Source organism: Aedes aegypti, chromosome 2, assembly GCF_002204515.2.
Source record: "Aedes aegypti strain LVP_AGWG chromosome 2, AaegL5.0 Primary Assembly, whole genome shotgun sequence".
NCBI lineage: Eukaryota > Metazoa > Arthropoda > Insecta > Diptera > Culicidae > Aedes > Aedes aegypti.
In genome coordinates, this window is record NC_035108.1 from 433,061,964 (window position 1) to 433,085,471 (window position 23,508).

General features: G+C 35.6%; 1 protein-coding gene and 1 non-coding gene across 2 annotated transcripts in view; one reads left to right on the forward strand and one right to left on the reverse strand.

Moving 5' to 3' along the window:
• LOC5575569 (centaurin-gamma-1A) overlaps positions 1-23,508 on the forward strand; it is a 649,196-nt gene that overhangs the window by 449,385 nt on the left and 176,303 nt on the right. The gene's annotated exons all lie outside the window — the stretch shown is intronic.
• Positions 15,243-15,340, reverse strand: Trnay-gua. Its single transcript has 2 exons — positions 15,304-15,340; positions 15,243-15,278 (listed from the first exon to the last, which is right to left on the reverse strand). It is a non-coding gene; the product is annotated as a tRNA-Tyr (tRNA).

The following is a 23,508-nucleotide window of genomic DNA, read 5'->3' on the forward strand; positions in this document are numbered from 1 at the left end:
GATAGCTCTACTGCAATTCCAACGACCCATTTCAAGAATGGCTGTTCATACACACACATTCTGAGGTCATTTTCATCACAGCAAGCCCCGCATGAAAACACCCAGATATCAAATGGATATCTAAAATGAGTTCACACTTCCCGAATCGAAAATTAGATTTTCGACCCTGGCACGTATCTAGTGGTTTCAAAAGTTGTATAGTTCAGAACGATCTCACCAGTTTTTATTGTAGTTAATTCCATCGCCATTTTATGTTCACCTCACTATGAACACGATTAACAGCTGACTTTTTTGCTCGCCCTGTAGGAGCGAGGAACACACTTCCTGACAATCGATCGTGACACGCTGAGAAACGTAATATATTCTAAGGCTTATATGTTTTGACTACCCGCATAGAAAAACACAGTTTGTCATTTGTTCCAAACAGTAAATATACTTCATCCGAAATGGTTAGTGTATCACAAACAGTTGTTTTCATGTTCGACAATATATAAGCAAAACAATTTGACCACAAAAAACAGTTTGAGTAATCCATACTAAAATGTGACGTTATTGTGAATTGTTCTCATATTGTGAAACAATTTGAATGTGTCAACTCGTGAGAAATGGTGAAAACATAACGTCACCTTCTCGCAAATGGGTTGGTTTCATATTTGCACAACATACTTACACATATTCATTTTTACTATATATTACTAATTTGTAACAGTTTGCAAAACAGTTGATCTCAGTGGTATTAGTGAGCAAAGTTGAACTCACATTATTCACATATTTCCAACGTCGATCTGCACACGCAAAAATATCGAAAAAAAAATCAAATAACAGCATTTTTTGTGTTCGGTCGGAGATATTAGTATACTCTTTTGGTCGAAATAAGTGGATTGAAAAAACAAATTAAATATTATTTGAAAGACACTGCCACTGCTATGTGTGGTTCAATTTATACGTGTTGTTTATTTTGTTCAATCAAGAAAGAAAAAAATTGAAAATTTGGTTTAAAGAAAAACAGTCAATCCGCACCGAAGGAAGATTCCCGTTACTTCTCGAAGCCGCCTGCTGCACCAGCGATCTGGAATTGTTCCCGAAATTGGCCCAAATAATGGATCACCAATGGAATAGCAGATTTCCGGAAAATCGATCAAAATGTAGCCTTCAATCTTGTTCGTTACCGGTAGCAAAACCCGCTAAACCAGAGAGGCTGATTTCAAGAGTCAGATAGATGACGACCGCTTAAGGAGATGGACAAATCAATCCGGATGTCAAACTCAGATTGGAGCGAATGGAAATTTCACTCAGGATGATGTTCAAATAGGTAGGTGTTTCAAATTCTACTTAAATTTTAAATTTACAGAAATATTTCGTTTTCTTTGGTAGGACACGCCTTGCTTCCCGTTTGGCGACGTGGAGATATAAAAATCTAAACTGCCACCCACTGGAATCTTAGAACCAGATTGAAATGAATCGCAGTGCAAATTTTGTGTACCTATGTGTATTTATTGTTCATTGACAACTGAAACTGAAATTTTATGAATAAAACATATTAAACAATTAAGTACATGTAGGAAAATCCCTGGGAAAATCTCACTTCAGTTGAAACTTTTGTAGCTAACGTAAGATGTTCACGATACCTCCGGAACATTTCAGTAATTCATGCAAAAGTAACGTATTCTGTAAAAGTTTTAACTGAAGTGAGATTGTTCTAACTGTATTTACTTGTTTTATTGTATCCTACTCATTTAATTCATTTTTTTCTTTTATTGTATAAATATAATAGAATAATTCAGTATGTGGTTGAAATACCGTAAGGCACAGTAAACCAACAATTCCACAAACAATATTCGATTTATTTGAATTTTACAGTTCAACTGTTCTCAAACTGTTTGCTTTATAGTGGATTGGAAAGAGAATGGACCAAAAATGGATAATTTATCAACTATTTGGCTAACTGTAAAAGGAAAATATTGTTCGAGAAAATCGCAGTTTTTTTATGGTTACATAACTTAACCGCCTATTCCCCATATTGTGATTTTCCCAATTACAATTTGCCGAACTGTAAAAACGGTTCATGATAGGGTTGCCTTATTGTTATTTTCAACGTTATTCGGAGCTATTCTGATATTGTTTTAAATTGTTGTGGATAATTTACGAAACTGTAGAAATATGGTTCATAATTATGCGGGTATATCCACTATCATCACTTCACAAAGCTATTTCTCTTTTCACATTTTTCGATAGGTGGCATAGCACCCCCATCCGTTTCCATATTTCACCAGCCGAATCTTAAATCGCGAAAACGAAACAAAACGTGACAGCGAATTCAAAACGCAGCCGCCCGCGCGCACAGCTTGCTGCGATCAAGTTTGGCCAACACATTACGACTTCCACAAAAATTTGAAATGTTTCATACAGAAAGCGATAGGGGGTAATGGGACGTAACGTAAATAATAAATACTTTACATGCTATTACAATTGCACAAATTTTGCGGATCTATGAAATCGTATTAATATGCATTGCAGAACTTGAGTGCTTCCGAGGATTGACTAATTGCTTTTCCAAACCGTCCGATATATTTGGGGTGCTGCTTAAATTAGGCATCCTTCACAAATTTCATAACGCATTAACCCCTCTACCGGCAGCTTCATTTTTTACTGCTAAAACAATATTCAAACCGCGATAACTTTTTTGTTTATCAATATTTTTGCACCATTTTTTCACAAGCTCTCAAAAAACTCTTCTAGCTTTAAAATATGCGTCGATATTAATCATTGGTCATCTGGATCCGAAGATATTCTGAAATTCTTTGAAGGACCGACGCGTAGCCATAACTCACGTAAATATCTCGGGCTACAGAATTTTTATCGTATTCGGATATTCACTCCTCGAAATGATACATTAATGTGAGTATGTTATGAAAAAATGAAGCAAATTGGTGCAGCCGTCTTTGAGTAATGAGCATTTATGTTCCTGGTACCACCCTGGAGAAATAAAGATTTTGAAAACTCTAAAAAACCTAATATCGTAATTTTCAGATTTCTCCAAGAATACTGAACCGATTTGTATGATTTTTTCAGAGTAGCTCCTTATTAGCTGGCATTGTATAGTACTTATTTTATTTTTTTTGATAAATTGACCAAAAACAAAATGGCCGCCAAAGACATTTTGTACGGAGAATGTCGGTCCCCCAAGGAACATCGGAATATCTTCAAAACTAGATAATCAATGATTAATACCGACACGAATCCTTAAACTAGAAAAGTTTTTTGAGGTCTTGTGAAAAAATGGTGCAATAATATTGAGAAACAAAAAAGTTATCGCGATTTGAATATTATTTTAGTGGTAAAAAATGAAGCTGCCGGTAGAGGGGTTAAGGCAGAGGTCTTCAGCCTATGCGCCTTCAATACTTTATATATTGAAATGTTCGGAATGTACGGCTTTATTTTGACGGCTTTCAATTAAAATTCAAAAAAACATGTTTTTTAATATAATCGGAGATTATATCCGCAGACAAACAGACGTCACACTCTCATCGATGTCCGTCGACCACCTTTTTAACGGTCGATTTGAATAAATGATAGGTGGCTTACTCACCACCCGCAGCGCTCGCGTCGTTTTTGTTCGTGTTTGACGTTCACATACTACGGCCACCTGTTGGCCGATCGGCCAAACACACCGATTTTAGCATTGGGCGTATATGTTCTCGCGACTATGATTTTCATCGAAATTTGTTCTAAGTGCTACGTCTGTTTGTCTGTGTTATATCTCTAGGCTCACATTTAGTTGAATTAAAACAATTTAGAAAGCATTGAAGAGTTCAAACATCTTGATGTACATATCAGAGGTTTCTCTAATCTAGAGAAACTTTCATTGTCAACAAAATAAAACAAAAACACTAAAAAGTATTTGAGAATTGGCTGGTTACTGTACAAGACTATAGGAAACTTTTTATAATTTTGAGGTCCATAAATCTTAGAAAAAATCTTCCACAATAGAACTTAAGTGCTTTCCACTAGCGTCGAAAACTCAATCATCTAAGATTTGAGGATACCGTTTTGATTCATATTACGGACAGTTAAGGACTCAGTGGAGTGTTACTCATCGAAACGCATATAAAATAAATCAATAAATCAGTTTGTAGGATTCCTCCGTGTCATCGAGCCTTGAAAACCCTTAGCTTTCGAATAGTGGGTGAAGATTTTGATTCCGCAACATGAATAATTTTGAATAAATGAAAATGTGTGGACTTCCCATGATTCTTATTCCGGACGCTTCATTACTTTTGCCTTGATTTCCGGACACTTTGATTCCAATTCCGGACAGCTCATGAAAATCATAAATAGAGAAGTCAAATGATCGATTGAAGTCGACAAACCACTAAACATACGTCCAAGGCAGTTGTGCATTGTAAATTTTCATGGATATTTAAGAAAAATGCTTATTAAAACAAGCTTTGAAAATGCAAACTTTTGAACGGCAAAAGTTGAAACATTTCGTGTGAAATGTTTCCTATACAATTACGGAATTAAAAGCTGTCCGTAATATAATCAAAACGGTATTGTGAAGCTTTGGCTTATCGATTCTCATGATTTAAGAAAGCTTTTAGTTTTATCATACTCTTCAGTGGTTTAGAATTTAAAAACAATGAGAAACATAGTGAATTTAATTATTATTATTATTATTATCTTTATTAACGAGATTTGCAGCCCGAGGCTGGCTCATCTCGAAGGTAGTAAATTTAACCGTAAAATCAATGAAACACATACTGTAAATACTGTTCCAGGTAATTTATACAGAATTCGAAAATTAGTTTTTTTATGCATTTTTTTTATCAAATGTGATCCTATTGCCTATGAAGAGTATTTATTTATTTAGTTCTTTGTTTATTTATATGTACAATCTCATTTTACTATTCTATCATCCATTTTAGTTATAAATGTTGAATAATGACCAAAAATCGCATTTCCCATTATGTTTATCTAATTATACACAGTATTCCCATTTCTGTAGAAGCGTTTATTTTACAAAATGTTTTTTTTTATACAATTTAATTAAATTTCTTAGTTTTACATTACATAACAAATAAAATGTTTAGTAACTGAAAATCCAAAACAACGATATAACTATCTCTAATTGTTCTCTATCCTACATTGAAGTTTATTGGAGAAGTGAGTGGACATAAGTTTCATTAAAATTTTATAAAAATTAGTTTTACGATATAAAATATATCTATGATGTAAAAGTCTTGAACAACGGTCTTTTTGAAGTCATCTTTCTTGTTATTGAAACTTTTAAAATATTGAAATCGGATATAAAAAATAAGTAACAGTTCACTTACATACATAGTGAAACAGTTTGTGATCGAAGTCTCGAAATTTTAGAAGTACAATGTAGTAAACATTTTCGAATTTGGTTTTATTTAGTTCTAGACTAGACCTAAAGAAGATCACATCGGATGTTTTGTTTGTCCATTGCAACACAAGTTTAGTTGGTTAAGTGGAACTCAAAGTAGTGAATTAAATGTGATCAATGAAATAACCTTTTCGCGTGTCTCGAAGATAAAATAATGTGTCGCCACCAAATCTGGGGCTGCTGAATCCGTTACCACGTTCAGAAATGCTTCAATACGACACAATTATTTGCTACAGGTCGTCAAAGTTGTATAAAATACTGATTTAATATAACTTAACTTTTATTTTAAGAAACTTTAAACTACCATTTATGAAATTTTTTGGTCAATAGATCCACCGAGTATGCTAAATTGGACATACACTTTTGTTGACTTAAAGCCTTCATGCAAAATTCGTCGTTTTTTCTATAAGATCAAATACAAAACTTTTCCGAATCGTCAAAAGTATTATTTTAGTAACGAAAATATTATAAACTTCGATGGTTCATATTCTTTAGTATCTAAACAAACTGGTAAATTTGAATACAAATTGACCGAAATCGATAAATAATGCATTTTTACCAATCAACATCTCAAAAACCATTATTTTTGAGCATGAAACAAAAACTTGTTCTGCAATGTAACAATTGTTGACGTCAATTTTCGCTACCAGCCCTGTTGTCAGTGTCGTGTTGTGTTCCTTATAATAAGCGTGCGCTGCAACTCGATTCTTCCTCTTCTGCGATGAAAGCGAAGGCAGGTTGGAAGCAACGAACAAGTGTTTTTGGCACAAGCCCCCCTCTTCTCGCTTAACCCGCTAATACCAACCCTTTGGAATTTAGAGCAATTTTTCGTAGCCCTATATACACAGTGTATTACACACGCAAATTGAAAAAAAAAAACTATTTCGTATTTTTGAAAAATGTTCTTGAAATTGAATTATTTTATAACCAAGAAATGCCTGAGTCTCATTCAACCCATCATAGAAGAAAATTCTTGACATTAAATTTAATTTAAAACTATTGTCCCGTTAGTTACACGCAAACTATAATTACGGAATAGACAGAAATCGTTTTTTTTTTTCAGAAGTATTGCAGTATTAAAATTGTTATTATAGTCGGAAATTGGCAATCGGAAGAGGCTTCATAATAAGTAATTATCACTTAGTAATGTAATATAGGAATGTTCAAGAAAAAATAAAAATAAAACAAAACCAACATTTATGAAACGTGCTTAGATCGGTTATGTACAATAAAAATATATTTACATCGAAAACAAAAATTTAGGTATCAATGTATATATTATTTTCAACTCAAACTTGTGTGTTTTAGCGATATATGATATGTTTCACGTGCGTGCCATAGATAAGTCAAAAAGTGGTCCCATAGAAATTTAAATTAGTGAAATTGGTGGGATCCATAATCACAAAATTTCGCCAACTCCAAATCGAGCATGACTAACCTACGGAACAATGGATCGAAACGAGAGGAAATCGAGCACTTCTATGGTAAACTAGTGCCGCTTCTTCGAAAGCCGATCCAAACGCATGGCGCTTCGGAGCCCAAAAATCGTGCACACTGCTATCACCGGCATCGACACACAATAGAAATTAGCGGCCCCGAAAACCCAGAAGTAGCACAACCGAGGAAGCACTCACCCATCGTACGCAGCATAAATTTTGATTAACTCGCGCGAGTTCACCAGAAAACAATGGAATCTACCTTTGGCTGTAGCTAACGAAGCGCACCGCGCTTAATTAGTCTTCTTGGGAAATGCAATAAAATATGAGGAGTTACGTGTGCTACTACTGGAAGTGGTGCTCTCTCAGTCAATCATATTCCACGTCGTCGTCGTTGAATATGAAGTCTTATCAGATTCAATCCATCATCATACCGTCTTCACAGCCGTAGTATGGTGCGATGATCATCGGCAGTGTGTATCAGAAGGTCTTATTCCGATTTTAACGCTTTCGATTTCAGCTCCTGTGACTGACTGAGGTGGTCGGTGAGAAACAGTGCACAGGGGGAAAAAATGTGACCAAAAAGTGGTCGAAAAAATTAATTAGAAAAGGAAAGACACTCAACTGAAAGAAATAGAGGAAAATGGAAACTCAACTAATAATATTCCCACATGAACCAAAAGCTCTTTATTTGAAACCTTCAAGTAGACATGTTGTCACGCTGAGAGGGGTTCCAATAAATTGGTCAGATGAAGTTAAGTATCTAGGGCTCATGCTAGATAAGAATTTAACTTTCAAAAATCACATTGATGGCATTCAAGCCAAATCTAACAAATATGTAAAATGTCTCTATCCCCTTATTAATAGAAAATCAAAACTTTGTCTTAAGAACAAGCTTTTGACATTCAAACAAATTTTCAGGCCAGCCATGTTGTATGGTGTACCAATATGGACTAGCTGTTGTAATACCAGGAAGAAAGCTCTGCAGAGAATTCAAAATAAAATTTTGAAAATGATTCTGAGGCTTCCTCCCTGGTATAGTACCAATGAGTTACATAGAATATCCAATGTTGAAACATTGGAACAAATGTCAAATAAAATAATCAATAATTTCAGGCAAAAATCGTTACAATCTTCTATTGCCACGATTAATGCGTTATATGTTTAGGTTAAGTATATTGAAAACGTTTTTTTTTCTCTTATAAGCAGGTGAAATCAACTCACCTGCAAAAAATCTAAACTGCTACGGCAAATGAAATGTAATATGTTGTTAAAAAAATGTTAATAAAATCTTAGATTTGTTTTACCGAATTAGGATGATAGTGTTGCCTAATAACACAGAACACCTAGATATAAGAAATAATGAATGTAATGTTTGGAATGATACTAATAAAGAAATTAAAAAAAAGTCTTCAAGTTTTTCAAACCTTCAGAATTGTGTGGAAATGCCTACGGATATTTTTAATACAAATTTTCAAATAAACTCACGAATTATAATGAAAGAATCCCTTGACTAGCCAAATGTAATTTCTGCATCAATTCGTGGAAGAATCCCTGAAAAAAATCTGGGTGTAAATACTTCCACATGCTCTGCACGATTTCTCGAGGAAGAGCTTCAGTTTTTTTCCAGAGATTCCTTAAGAAATACTTTCGGATACACCTCTAGGAATCCCTCAAGGAAGTCTCCCAATGATTCGTACGAAAATTCATCCAGTGATTTCTCGTGGAATGCATATTTTTTTTGCGAGATCATCTTCAGTATTCCAATTTTGATACATCTAGCAATTTCCATATACATTGTTGTAAAAACTTAGACTTAAAAAACTCAGAAAAACTTGTAATTGGATTTATTTTAATAAATTCCGGTTGATTTTCGTTGGAAATTTCAGATTTCTGATGCAATTTACGATAAAACTTCGAATTCGAAGGAAATACAGAAGAAATTACTAGGATAATTATTAAGGATCAATAGAGAACTTCTTGGCTAAAATGTTTATATCCTGAAAGAAAATTTCATAAGAAATTCTTTTGAAGTATCAATCACTGTAATTACCGATATTTGGAGAAAAATTGCTTGCTATGGACGAAAGGAATAACGGAAACAATCCATAAAAGAATCACTGAGCAAATCATGGAGGGACACCTGAAGAAAATGTTAGTCATATGCCTGAGATGATTTATGATGACACTGTTGTAGAAATCATGAAAAATCTTAGAGTAATACCTAACGTGATTTTATGGCATTTTTAGATATTTCCATTTTTAGATATATCCTCGAAGGAAAATCTCGAATTCTCTGAGGAATTGTCATATAAATGCTCTTGGAGTATTCACTGCTTCTTGTTCTGTCTTTTTTTGTTCCTTTTTGATCTCTTTTTTCAGAATTGTGGTCTCTAATGTTTCTATTTTTCAGACACTTATTCGCTACCTGTCCTGCATTTTATATATTACTGGTTTCAAATATCGTAACACTATGCATATACTGTTTTTTGATAAAACTGTTTTTCACAAAATCTACAAGACCACTACAAAGAAGCTTTAAGCAAACTTTTCTGTTGGCAAAAAGTAAAAATTTCTAGATATTGAATCAAAATTGAATTTATATCTGAAGATTTGTAAAAATAATACCAAAACCGGTCGTATTGAAGTTAACCCGTATGGGCCTAAGTGAAAGCAAATATACTAAAACTCTAACCGCTCAGCGTATACTTAACGAATTCGTATACATTTTTGTCAGTTTACTGGTACAAATATCTAGTTTCTGAAAATTGACGTAGGAGCTCGGGAAGATTTTTGTGGCCGGAGTTATTCTGGTGGGGCGTTGTCCAGGTAACATTGTAGCTGAATAACAGTTTATTCAGTTGAAAAGAGGCTGTATAAACAGTATAAACTGTATAAAGCTATTATTCAGCTTATAATGTCACTTGGGTGGGTCAGGTCAGTTGTGTTTTGGGACATTCCAAGTTCTCTTTTTTTGCATTGATTTTTTGGATATTTTATCGTAAAGTTGAGGCTTCTCGGGGACCGGAAAATGGTAGGATTAGCCAAATGCAGGAAACATGGTTATCCAATTCAATCGTTTCTCAAAAGGTTAACACTGATGCGTTTTTCTAAAAATTCTTTGATATAGTGGCAACGATTAGGAAAACTATCTGTGACTTGAAATTTGCCTACCTCTAGGGGCAAAATATCACAACACCCTTGTCACCCGAATTGACCCAGTAATCCACCGGAATAACTCTGGCCACAAGAGCATTCCCGAGATCCTTCGGCCACTTTTAGGAAGTCGATCATATTATGTGTACGAGTACCCGAGCAAAGTCCAACATCAAAAAGAAAGCTAGCCGAAAACATATTATGTTTTCAGCATCAAGTTGATATCATAATTTGATATCAATTTGTCATTGAAATATTCGATATCATATTTGTTTTCGTTCTGCTAGTGTTTTAAATTTTCGGATATGTTTTTTTTTTCTATAATTATAAATTTATTCGTGCTACATGTATAAACACTATGAGAATATATTAATGAAGCATTTATTTTGTCGCAGACAAAAGTGTGACAGTGCATGTATTAGGTATTGGAAAAAGCGTGTTAGAGGGGGGAGGGGAAATCCTGAAAAACGATGGACGTCATATTTGAATCGTCCCTTTCGTTACCAAGGTTGTGTGTGTTGTCATTCAAACAAAAACATGCAAAAATCAGCATCAGGTTAGTCATGTACCGTGCTGCTTTGAATTGCCGGACGCTTCGAAAGCCAGACACTGGCCAGACACTTTTGGACTAAATTCCGATTTTTTTCACGTAAAATTTATAATTAGGATGTCTTCGGCATTCTCTATACATAACAGTTGTAGATAAAAGCATTTTTGGATGATTTAAGGCCGGTATCCGGAATTCGAAGAATCCGGACACTTCGAATCAACACGGTAATTTATTTCTAAATTCTGTTTTATTTTAGATCGAATTCTACAAAGCAGGAAATAAAAGCATGGAAGGTACCTGTAAAATACTAACCCGTGAAAAACTGAACCAAAGCACTGAATAATGGACCAATGCACGAGTTCACTAATTCGACGTTTGAGCGGAACCGTATTCATTCGTTGCCATGGTCACATAAAAAACACGGCACCGCTCAAACGTCAAATAGTGAACCTGTGCATTGATCCATAATAATTGTGCATGAAAGTTACAAATGTTTCGCGTTAAATGCCAGTGTAGGCTAGTGCTAAGATTCCCTATTATTGGGATAAGTCTGAGGGATGCGGTCTCGAACATTTTGGTCATTCAATATGAACACATTTTTTTTCATCAGTGCTAACCGTTGTTTATTTGCTTGTCTCGTAGGGAACCATTTTCAAGCTGCACACTTAAAATACTTCACTCAAATCTTCTGTAGTTCGATGCAGGCAATAAGTGCAATAAATCAGTTAAATGAGATAGTTTCTGATCGTGTTTTAGTTGAAAATATATTTCACAAAAATTCTGAAAAACATACGTATCAAAAAGACTAAGTAAAACGTTTCTTCAACACCTTCAACAGTTGATAGTTTTTGTATCATTTAAATTGTATATCATTTTTAAGCGTGATGAAGTAATGACCGCATACTTTTAGGCATACTCGGATCATTTTAATGAATGTTTAGGCTTGACAGCAGCCTGGCTGCTGGTTGATATCTAGTTCGAACCCCTCAGGGATAAGTAAGTTGATCCGGTAATTTTTGGTGAAAAATATGACTCCTGCAATTTAATTATACAACTTTTTTTTAAGGCACTCCGTGCTCGTGGCCACTACTGTGCCAGAATCAGTTTTATCTGTATCTTCCTTACCGATACAGTTCTATTTTTAGCTAATCTATATTTACATCTGCTTTCACTCTCTTCTGCTCTTTTTGCTCTCACACCGAGCAGGTAGGAGAGTGCTCTGCTGTTGGCCCAATCGATTTCCAAAAGCCATAGTCCATTGCTCTTTGCGGTGGTTCGCCGTGTTCCTGAGTCGTTTGAGGCTAGCTGCCTGCGAAGTGGGTCAGTTTGTCTCAGTCACCATCTGATACTGACGGAGGATGGATGTGCTCCCCTAAGCACGGTCCTCCGTGCGGCGTCTTCTGGTGGCTGGACGGGTTATTTTTTTGGAGGGGCTGGGAATTGAATCCATGACCTTCCGCTAATGAAAATTATACAACTTGTACGTTTATGAGTGGGCTGCAGATGTTTTTCAGTCTAACATAAAGTGACCAGATATGATCGGCTTCAATGCGGGACAAAAATGGTAAAATTTTGAAAACTAGTGTTAGCAATATTACAAATTACACATTTTCTTATCATTATTTGTTTAAATACAGTCAACTCTCCATAATTCGATATTGAAGGTACCTTTGAGTTAGGGAGATATCAAGTTACAGAACACGAAACAAGTGCGAATGCGATCCAAGGGGCCATTGAGGTATCCTACTTTTACTATGGTTTTTAAACCCGATACATATAGAGATACGAAATATCGAGTAACGGAGAGCTGACTCTGATAACGAATAAAATTTTCAATGGAATTTATTAGATTTCTGAATCTATTTCTTTCTGTAAAATTTTACACTTAACAGTCATTTTACTGCTCTGTACTTTTTTCTAAAATTTTCAAAAACGTTTTCGAATATTCAAATGGGATTTCCATAACCTGTTTTGAAAGAGCTTTCAGTGTTAAATAGCTAATAAATAACAAAATAAGTATAAATTTTGATCTGAATCACGTGATATTTTTTAACCTAAAGTTTGCAATCAGAATGTTGTAAGCTTTTCAAACCTATTTCAGAGATATTGAAGCAAAGTTTTATGGTGTTTCGAACTGAATCCTTGTAGGTTTCTGGATTAAATACAAACCATAAAATAATCTAAATCTGTGAAGATTCTGAGGTACATACGTTGCGTTAGTTTGCTCAACAAAGTTCTAAAATAACAGGCTAGATTCTCGACGAAATCTATACAGTAATTGAAAAAACATTTTGAGAACAGAAAAAAAGAATTGAAAGATTCATTAGAAGTTTCTCAACAGTGTTATATGAACATTCTCAATCATATCATGAATGGCAATTGTAAAAATGCTATTTTGACAGGACACCTGCTGAAATATTGTGAAAACTCCTACGCGTGAATACAGTGAAAATTTTGATTTTTAGCAGAACTTCGATAGGATTCTGGTTAAAGGTAAACTTGTTCGTTCAGATATTAAACAATAACAGCAAAATTTGAATATTATGTAAGTATTCCAATAATATTTTGCAAAAATTACAATATCAATTTTGTGAGAATGAAAACAAAGTTCTGTTAAGATATTGACTTGAATAATGTGTTAATCCTGTGCGACTAGTACCTATGTGAGATCGATCTTGAATTTTCATATAATAATGAATAACATTTGATTGTTTATATTTCAAGTAAAAAATCTATTAGTTTTGATTATCTCTACAATCCGGGACGTTTTCCGGGACACTTGGTGATGCGGGACAGGTTGCTCAAATTCGGGACTGTCCCGCACAATCCGGGACGTCTGGTCACTTTAGTCTAACATTAACTAGTTATACATTATAGGACGTTGTGTACCCACTCACAGTATTTCAATGAGCCCGTATGTCGTCACTCATTTCCCCTCAATGTTTGTTTTGACTTTACACTGTACTAATACAAACACACACCGATTTTCTCCTCACCTCTTTAATATGACATTGCTCGCTAAGCGGTGAGAGTATTTGTTTTTTTTTTCTTACACTCAGGTCTATGCGGGTTAATCAATATGTATGAAGAATCGAAGAAATTTAACATATATGATAGATGTATCAGCTTTTTATGTTCTTCCTAAAATGTATGTGCTTAGTGACGATTTCTCACCAATGTTGTGAGATAAAATTATGTCCAACCGACGGAAGGAAGCCCAATGTGATCCGTGTCATGAGCACAATTGGAAGTATATCTGATGTCTGCTACGGCGATCATCTCTCAGAGTACAACGTGAGTTCATCTCCTGTGGTGTAACATGGTAATGGATTACGACGGCACACAATCATAGTCGGTATACCGGCAAGTGTAACCTCTGCTGTAAGCTACTTTGCATGTGAGTTTGGATTTACAGTTAACTCTCCCTTACTCGATATTCCGTATCTCGATATCGAGTTGGAGAACCATAGTAAAAGTTGGTTTTCATGGCTAACTCGATGGTCCCTTGGATCGCAGTTGCATTGGTTTTGTGTTCTGTAACTCTTAGGGAGGTATCGATGGTCCCTTCAATATCGAGTAAGGGAGAGATGACTGTACTTGTTGTTTGTACGATGAAGATGAATCATGTTTTTGGCATGGACGGATGGGTTTGAAAATGCGCGTTTCTTGTATACTAATTATCGTAAAGGGAGTTTCTGCGAACTTGAGCAAATAATGAGCACTGTTTACGCATTTGAGCGTGGAAAGGGATTTAAAAGGTTTTGAAATTAAGTTCCCTAAGAATAGTCCAGAAGAAATTATTTTTTCCCAAATCGAGGTTCACATAAATTATGTATTTCTAAAACAAAAATTCATATATTTTTGTGTAGAGTTTGATTTTTTGCTTCGAATTCAAAATTTTTAGTTGAATTTATTGTGAACTATTTTACTAATTGTCGACCTTTTTTCTTTGCAGGTAAATGGCTAATATGTAACTTCAGATTGCGCCAGGTAAAATTATAAATAAGTGAAATAACCCCTTTGGAAAGCATTTTATAATGACAAAACCACTAATTCCAAAACGTAAAATATTGAAAAGAGTGAATTGGAAGCAATGAGAATATATTTTAGGGTGTGGAAGAAGAAGCAAAGGCTATGTAGTAATGAGAAAAAACGTAAACAAAAATAACTACGTCAGAGGTTGAATTCTGAGAAAATTGATAATATCTCCACTCATTGCTCTCTGTAACAATCATGATCCGCAACACATCATGAGAGTATGTTTATCGTCTACTGCTACATATCATATCGGGGGGATAAAACCCATCTAAAGGGACTGTCCATTTATTACGTAAAACATTTTTTGGGGGTTTTTGACGACCCCCCCCCCCCCATCCCTCCATGGGAAGATTTTTTGTATGGAAAATTAATTGTATGGCGCGTAAGAATTCTCAGACCCCCCTTCCCCCCTAAAACTCTTACGTAATTAATGGACCTCCCCAAACAAGCTCCAAACATGCATTTATAAATAACAAAACTTGTTACAACTTGTTTTAACTTGCGAAACATGGACCGACAGATGCGATACCGGTACTATTCCCTACAGATACAGATGAAAAATACCGAAAATATTCTATCTGAACTGATAAATATGCTATAGTTAAATTCTTCAATGAATCAGAATAAAATTAGGTCTACAAAAAAAACTTCGCTCTCCTTCGAGCCGGATTTGAACCAGCGACCTATGGATTACTATCTGACCTTGAAGGCTCTATCTACAGTCCACCGCTCTACCAACTGAGCTATCGAAGGGTGTGTGTTGGATGATCATTATTCGCCTATTGCACTCCGCGAATTGTTTCCTATCTCGATAAACATGACATTATTTCACTCATCAATCTCACTGAATATTTCAATCGAAAATGCATCGTCGACACGTTTATTTTTTTTTTTTTGTGCGACGAAATCACTTTCGCAGCCATCCGCGCATAGTCTCACGTTCCTCGAAAATATCTTCATTCCGCGCTTGTTGTTTCGCTCATTATCGAACGGGGGGCGGCGAGTGATGTATCACGTTTCACGAACGATTATGATAATGTGCTACTGCTGCCTGCCTAGCCTACCTTACCTAGCTACAGCATATGAGAGCGATAATGTTTTTCAGCACTCTATCTATAGGGTACAGTGTTGGACAATACATTCGGAAATTTTTGAATAACTGTATAAAAATGGTCAACCTAAAATTCAAATCATGAAATTCATAAATTGATTAGATCATGATATCATGACGAAGAATCATGATTCCTGAAGCAATTATCAATTCTTGATAAGCGTAATATCTATTATGAAAACATAACGCGTGTGTTGCGTTAAGCAAATCTGACTCATGATATCATGAGTCCAAATCATAGTGTGTTTTCATAAGATGAAAATACACTGGAATCATGATATTATCATAAGTCATAATCATGATATTGGAATTCTGATTTCTACCCGTGTATGTATAAAAATTCAAGTTATATCTAAAGTGCTGTGAACATATCATTAAGATTAAGATTTTGTATGCAAAATCGAAAATTACGCAAATGTGTTGTCCAACACTGAAGCTATGTATAGTCAGGTATAGGCTAGTCGCGCAGCGTAGCAGTTTCAAATTTTGCTTTCCATTGCATGATGTTTATTCATGTTCGTGATTTTTTTCCTGGTAGTTTTGTGTACCTCAATGGGGGATGCTTATATGCTTATGTGTGTATGTTTTCCTCGTTATTATCTCCACGAGTGAGCGAACATGCAAATGGAAATTCTGTTCGAGCGCGGTTTCGATGATGAAGTGCTTATGCTTCCATCTCGCGTGTTTATGTGATAGGTCGGAGGTATGCATCAGCCGCGGGTTTCCTTCCTTTCAATTATATTCAATTGAAGATGTTTTCGAAGGTGCATATGCGGCTTCCGGTTGGGCGATTCGAACGAAGGCGGAATCTGAATGGTGGGTTGTGGAAAACGTTTCCGCCTAGAACGCTTCATCCATTATTGATTTTCTTGTGCTATTAACCCACAGTTCGATTTCTAGTGCTCAATTCACACATTTTTTGTCCCCATTTTCCCGATCGCGATTGAAGCGGAAAAAAATCTCCAAATGCCTCATCGATTACGTTACCGCGTGACACAGATAATGCAACTGTCACGGACACGCTAAGCCTGCTCAACGCAGCACATGTGTAAAAACTACACAGAATGAGGCAACCAATGCAGGACTCTCTGGCTGAGTGAAAATTCTGTGTAAGTCGCACTCATGCTGTGTGTAGCCGATGTGTTGGCCTTCGGCTGTGCGGGGATCGATAGAAATGGAACTGTCAATCTCTCCCGCGCGGCAGCAAACAGTTGGCCGTTGGTAAGATGGGTTGTTTTCTGTGATTTTTTCAGGCGAAAAGCCGGAAGATGGTCGCAAATGTGGAAGTTTTTTCCCCATTTGCTTCCGCTTCGGTAATTCGAATGAAAAAATCTCTGAAAACTTGAACATTTGAATGTTTTTTTTAATGTTTTCCGAAGCAAAACAAAAATGGAAGCGAATTCCGCATTCCAAGCGTTCCTCCTCTGTGCGCATTTCACTCATTCGGTTTGTTTACCACCGTTTGCTCAAAACTGTGTACAGCCCCTTTTGCACAGAATCTGTGCTGCATGAAGAGAGGCTGATTTTGTGTACTCGGCACTCATTTCTGAGCGTGACAAGTTTAGTGTGGATGAAGGCGAAAAATTCGAACACCGAAAAGAGCCACTCGGCATTAGAGAGAATCGGAGACATAAGCAACACCTCCAAAACACATGAAACGATTCTCAGTGCTAGAATAAAAAAACGGTACTTCTCAGTGCTAACAGTACTTTTCAGTACAATTTTTTCTACTATTGATCCCTTTACGATTTTTGTTTAGACTCGTGCGTTCGATTTTTCGTTGGACCTGCACGGGTAGAAATCAGAATCCAAAAACAAGATTATGACTCATGATATCATGATTCCAGCGTGTTTTCGTCTTATGAAAATACACCATGATTTGGACTCATGATATCATGAGTCAGATTGCCGTAACGCAACACACGCGTTAGGTTTTTGTAGCTGATTGCTCGGAATCATGATTCAAATGCCAAAAATGCTGAGTCGCGCATCCGTTTATGATCGAGAAAAATAAAAAAAAAGTTAAAAATAGCATACATTGAGATTCGATCCAAGAACCTTCCGATTGGGAGTCACGTACTCTACCACACAACCGCTTCGCCATCTTGAATTGAGAGTGATCGATACGAATGTGATGAAGCAAAGTGCGCCGCTTAGTGTTTTCACATTGGATGTTACGCTTATGAGGAATCATGATTATGACTCCAGGAACCATGATTTGTGATCCTGATATCATGACCTAACCAATTTATGAATTTCATGATTTGTAAATCATGGTGTGGGGATCAGATTTTTATCCGTGTGTTAGCGAAAGCTAGCGGTGGCAATCCTTCTTGGACATCGTCTTCGAAAAAAAAAACATCTCGAAAGTCACGTCTTACTTCGTTTTTCACTAAATATGGTTACAAACACGAACAAAAGGAAGGATGAATCTCTGAATTCACAACTTTCTTTCAAAAAAGTGGGATTTGAAACTGTCACTAAACGTGGCAAGAATGGAAGAAAGGGCGTTTCTCCAGAATGCGAACTTTCTTCCAGGGGTAAAATGGATAATGTTGATAATTGCATCGAAATGAGCAATCAGTTCGATGCTCTAGACAAACTTTCCGAACACCAAATCGAAGCAGTCTCTATCCCAGGCTCTTTGATTCAAGTGAGGAAGCAAAGAGTGCCACCTATCATTGTCAGTTGTTCCGAATTTGGGGGATTTAGGCAGCAGATCTTGAAACTCCATTATGGGAATCAAGGTCTCCTTTCAAATCTCTTCGAACTTCTTCTCAAACATCTTGAAGAGAAGAAGCACAAATTTTTTACTTATGACGACAAAACTGAACGTTTGTTCAAAGTTATCTTGAAAGGTCTCTCAAGTGACTATTAGTCACCTGAAGAGATCAAAGGTGGAATAAATGATTTACTTGGATTTTCCCCAGTCCAAGTAATTATGAAAAAGAGAACCCAATCTGGCATTGTTCGGAAAGGGCTTTCTCAAGAATTTTATTTAGTTCACTTTAACAAAAAAGAACTAAATAATATTAAAGCTTTAGAAAAAGCAAGACTTATGTTCAATGTCCGTGTGACATGGGAACATTTCCAGAAACCTGGAGGAAATTACCAGAACCCCACTCAGTGCCGTCGGTGCCAAAAGTGGGGTCATGGAACAAAAAATTGCCGAATGGATGCTAAATGCATGATTTGCGGAAGTTCTTCTCACGCCAAGGACGTCTATCCAGTGAAGGAAGATACCGATAAATTCATATGCGCAAATTGCGGGGGCAATCATAAGTCTGATTTTTGGGCTTGCCCTTCGCGTAGGCGAGTCGTCGAGGCTCGTGCCACGTAGATGAACGATAATGTACGTTACGAAACGTCTCCGGAATTTGCCTGGTAGAGTATCGAACAATGTTCATTTTTCAGTTAACGATGGCTTGATCAAGAATCATACCCATCGGGAAGATCATAATCATGCTCATTCACAAACTACTTGTAATCCGTCGGGTAGTCGTTGGAATTTTTTAATTTCGAATGTATCTGCCCAAGGAAAATCCTTTGCCGATATCGTAGCAGGTAATTAGAACTCCTCCTTTTTTCATACTACGAGTAGGGTAAATGCACCGGTTTTGGCCAGCCTAAGAGAAAATGTCAATAAAAACTGAATGGGAAGCCGTATTTATACAACAAATATGTCAAATGCAAGCTTTCAATCCATATTATATGTGTAAGATATCAAAACTGAGCCAAAACCATTTTTTCGCTTTGAAAATCCCTTTGGTCAATATAGGCCAACGGAACCAGTTTCGGCCAGAGATTTAACTTCGGTTCCCAAATTGGCCAATTGCATTGATTTCTCATGAGAGTGGCCAAATTAGGAGTGCTCTGGCCAAATTAGGTGTATAGGAGTTAAAATTATAAGGAAAAATAATTGTTTTTCTTATGTTTTGAATCAATTTGGACAAGTAAATGAATGTAGCTCTATCATATGAATGTGATCTACTGCACACAAAAGGTTTCATGCTGATTGGCAATGTAAAACGGTGTATAATCCACTATGGCTACAACTGGCGAATGGCCAAAACCGGTGCTTCTATCCTACCCATTCTAATTGTTTCAAATCAAATAAAAAAAACCCTGCCGTCACAGGAAACTTCTACTCCGCCTCTTCGTCTACCGAAAATTCTAACGGAAAACCATCAGATAATGCCCCCTCTCCAAGTGATATGTCTGCCTCTGATTTTAATTTTCTAACTGAACAATTGAATCTAATGATTGATGCAATATTCAAAGCCACCACTATGACTGAAGCAGTCCAAGTAGGTGTAAAATTTACAAATCAAATTGTTATTGGATTACGTTTTTCTAATGGATCCAAATAATAATTTAAATATTTTAAATTGGAATGCTCGTTCTTTGAATGGTAAAGAGGACGAGCTGTTTAATTTTCTTACAGCTAATAACGTGCATATAGCAGTTATTACCGAAACGTATTTAAAACCTGGATCTAAACTCAAAAGAGATCCTAACTTTTTTGTTTATCGTAATGATCGACTTGATGGGGCATGTGGGGGATTTGCAACCATCATTCAAAGGCGTATAAAACATCAACTGTTTTCGGCATTTGAAACTAAAGTTTTTGAAACTTTAGGTGTTCCTGTTGAAACGCAGCTTGGTAAATATACTTTCATAGCTGCCTACTTGCCTTTTTAGAAGCTCAGGACAGCAAGTTAATTTACTCCAAACAGACTTGCGAAAATTGACTCGCAATAAGTCAAACAATTTGTTATTGGTTACTTTAATGCCAACCATCACTCATGGAATAATTCTCAAAGTAATTCCAACGGCAGAATTTATGATGATAGCTCTTCAGGATATTTCTCAATTCAATACCTTGATAGCCCTACATGTTTTTCCTCTTCTAGAAACCCATCTACGATTTATTTGGTCCTAACCGACTCTAGTCATCTTGGTAGCCGATTAGTTACTCATGCTGATTTTGATTCTGATCATGTCCTTGTTACATTTCAAATATTCCATGAAGCGATTCTCAATCCTATCAGCTCCACTTTCAATTATTTTCTAGGCAACTGGAATATATATGAAACATATATTGACATTAAACTCGATGTTAACATTTCTTTCCAAACAAAACTTGATATAGACAATGCTCTTGAAACTTTAACAAATTCCATTGTTGAAGCCAGGAGCATTGCAATTCCAAAATTTGAATCCGTGATTATAGACGATGATATTAAACTCTTGATTCTTCTTAAAAACGTGAGGAGAAGGCAATTTCAACGCACTCGTGATCCTGCTATGAAAATTATATGGCAAGATTTGCATAAAAAAATCAAAGAACGTTTTTCACAATTAAGAAAACTTTGAAATTAAACTAATAAAATATTACTAATAAATTTCGAAAAAGCTCAAAAACTTGCTATGCAGTTTGAAAGCGCGCATAATTTTAATTTAGGACTTACTAGTCCAATCAAGTTACTCAGGATTTCGAAAATATTCTCAATCAAGAGAACGTTTTCGAAAATTCCTGGGTGACTGATTTGGAAGAAGTGAGAACTATTATAAAAAAAATCAAAAATATGAAAGCTCCTGGCGCTGGAATTTTCTACATCCTCATCAAGAAACTTCCAGAAAGTAGCTTATCATTCTTAGTTGATATTTTTAACAAATGTTTTCAATTAGCATATTTTCCTGACAAATGGAGAAATGCTAAGGTTGTTCCAATTTTAAAACCAGACAAAAATCCTGCAGAAGCTTCTAGCTATCGTCCAATCAGTTTGCTTTCCTCCATCAGTAAACTTTTTGAAAAGGTCATTTTGAACATAATGATAGCCCACATCAACGAAAATCCAATTTTTGCCAATGAACAGTTCGGATTCTGCCATGGACATTCGACCACTCATCAACTCTTACGTGTAACAAATTTGATCCGTTCCAACAAATCTGAAGGCTATTCTACTGGTCAACTAGACATAAAAAAAGTATTCGACAGTGTTTGGCATGAAGGTTTGATCGTAAAATTAAAAAAAACTTTAATTTTCCAACATACATTGTTAGAATAATTCAAAGTTATCTGTCAAATCGTACACTTCAGGTTAATTATCAGAACTCCAGATCTGAAAGACTTCCTGTAAGAGCTGGTGTTCCCCAAGGCAGCATTTTGGGACCAATATTATACAATATTTTCACATCTGACTTACCTGAGTTACCTCAGGGATGTCAACAATCCTTGTTTGCAGATGACACAGGCCTCTCCGCCAAAGTACGATGCCTGCGTGTCATCTGTAGTCGATTGCAAAAAAAAGTTTGGATATTTTCTCTTCATACTTGCAAAAATAGATGATTTCTCCTAATGCTTCCAAAACTCAACTAATAATATTATTGGTGTAAAATGTCACAAATAAAAAAAAAATCAACTAATAATATTCCCACATAAACCAAAAGTCCTTTATTTGAAACCTTCAAGTAGACATGTTGTCACGATGAGATAAGAATTTAACTTTCAAAAATCACATTGAGGGCATTCAAGCCAAATGTAATATGTAAATGTCTCTATTCCCTTATTAATAGAAAATCAAAACTTTGTCTTAAGAACAAGCTTTCGATATTCAAACAAATTTTCAGGCCAGCCATGTTGTATGCTGTACCAATATGGACTAGCAGTTGTAATACCAGGAAGAAAGCTGTGCAGAGGATTCAAAATAACATTTTGAAAATTATTCTGTAGCTCCCTCCATGGTATAGTACCAATGAGTTACATAGAATATCCAATGTTGAAACAGTGGAACAAATGTCGAAACAAACCAATCGAAATTTATTGTTTTCGTCACAAATTCTGTCAAAAATTCTTCCAAAAAGTGATATGATAGCCTTTCGAAAGCATTCGCACGAGAAAGACAGAAAAGTAAAAAAAAAACTTAACCCTCTAATACCCAACCCCGCCTTTAGACGGGGTACACTTTGGAATTTTGTGTATTTTATCATAGCTCGGAAATTAAAATGATTTTATTTTTGGCTTAAACCTTAACTCATAACACGCATATAAGAAAAGTTTTTTATGATTTTTGAAACTTATTTGTATTATTAAAAATTGTTTGAAAAATTGTATTCTTATATAACCTACAAATACCTGGGATTCATTTAACGTGTATTATAAAAAATCGTACTTTTTATATTTTTCTACGATCAACCTATCACAGAAGAAGAGCCTGATGGTATTGAAATGATTTCAAATCTGTTTTCCCGGAAAATAAAAAATGTTCCAGAAAAAAATTAAAATAATCATATTTTCAAAAGTATAGTAAAAACTCAATTTTTTATTATTGTCAAAAATCAGTATCCAGAAGAGGCTTCAAGAAAAAATTTAAAAGGATAGGGATGTTCAAAAATAAATATAATAAAAATCAAAAACCAAAATTCATAAATTTGCGAAGAAAAATAAATCATTGCCCAAACCGTGTTTAGAATGATTTTAGATAACGAAAAATGATATTTAGATCGAAAACAAAAATTTGGGTATTAGAGGGTTAAACACACCAACGTTTAGTAAGTTAGTAGCATCAAGGTGCTAGAGCAAACAGCACCATAAAACACCGCACAAAAAGACGCGTTTTGTCCAACAAAACACCACGATTGACGACAACAAAAAAGTTTGTTTTAGTTTCGAACGCGTTTGGGGCTTGTTGCATTTGGCACTGTTGCTTTGCAATAGGACCGTTGTTTGGGCAATTGGGATTTACGATGCTTTACGGTTTCTCGGCGCTGATCGTGGTGAATTTTAATTTGAGCTGCGTCCGCTGCG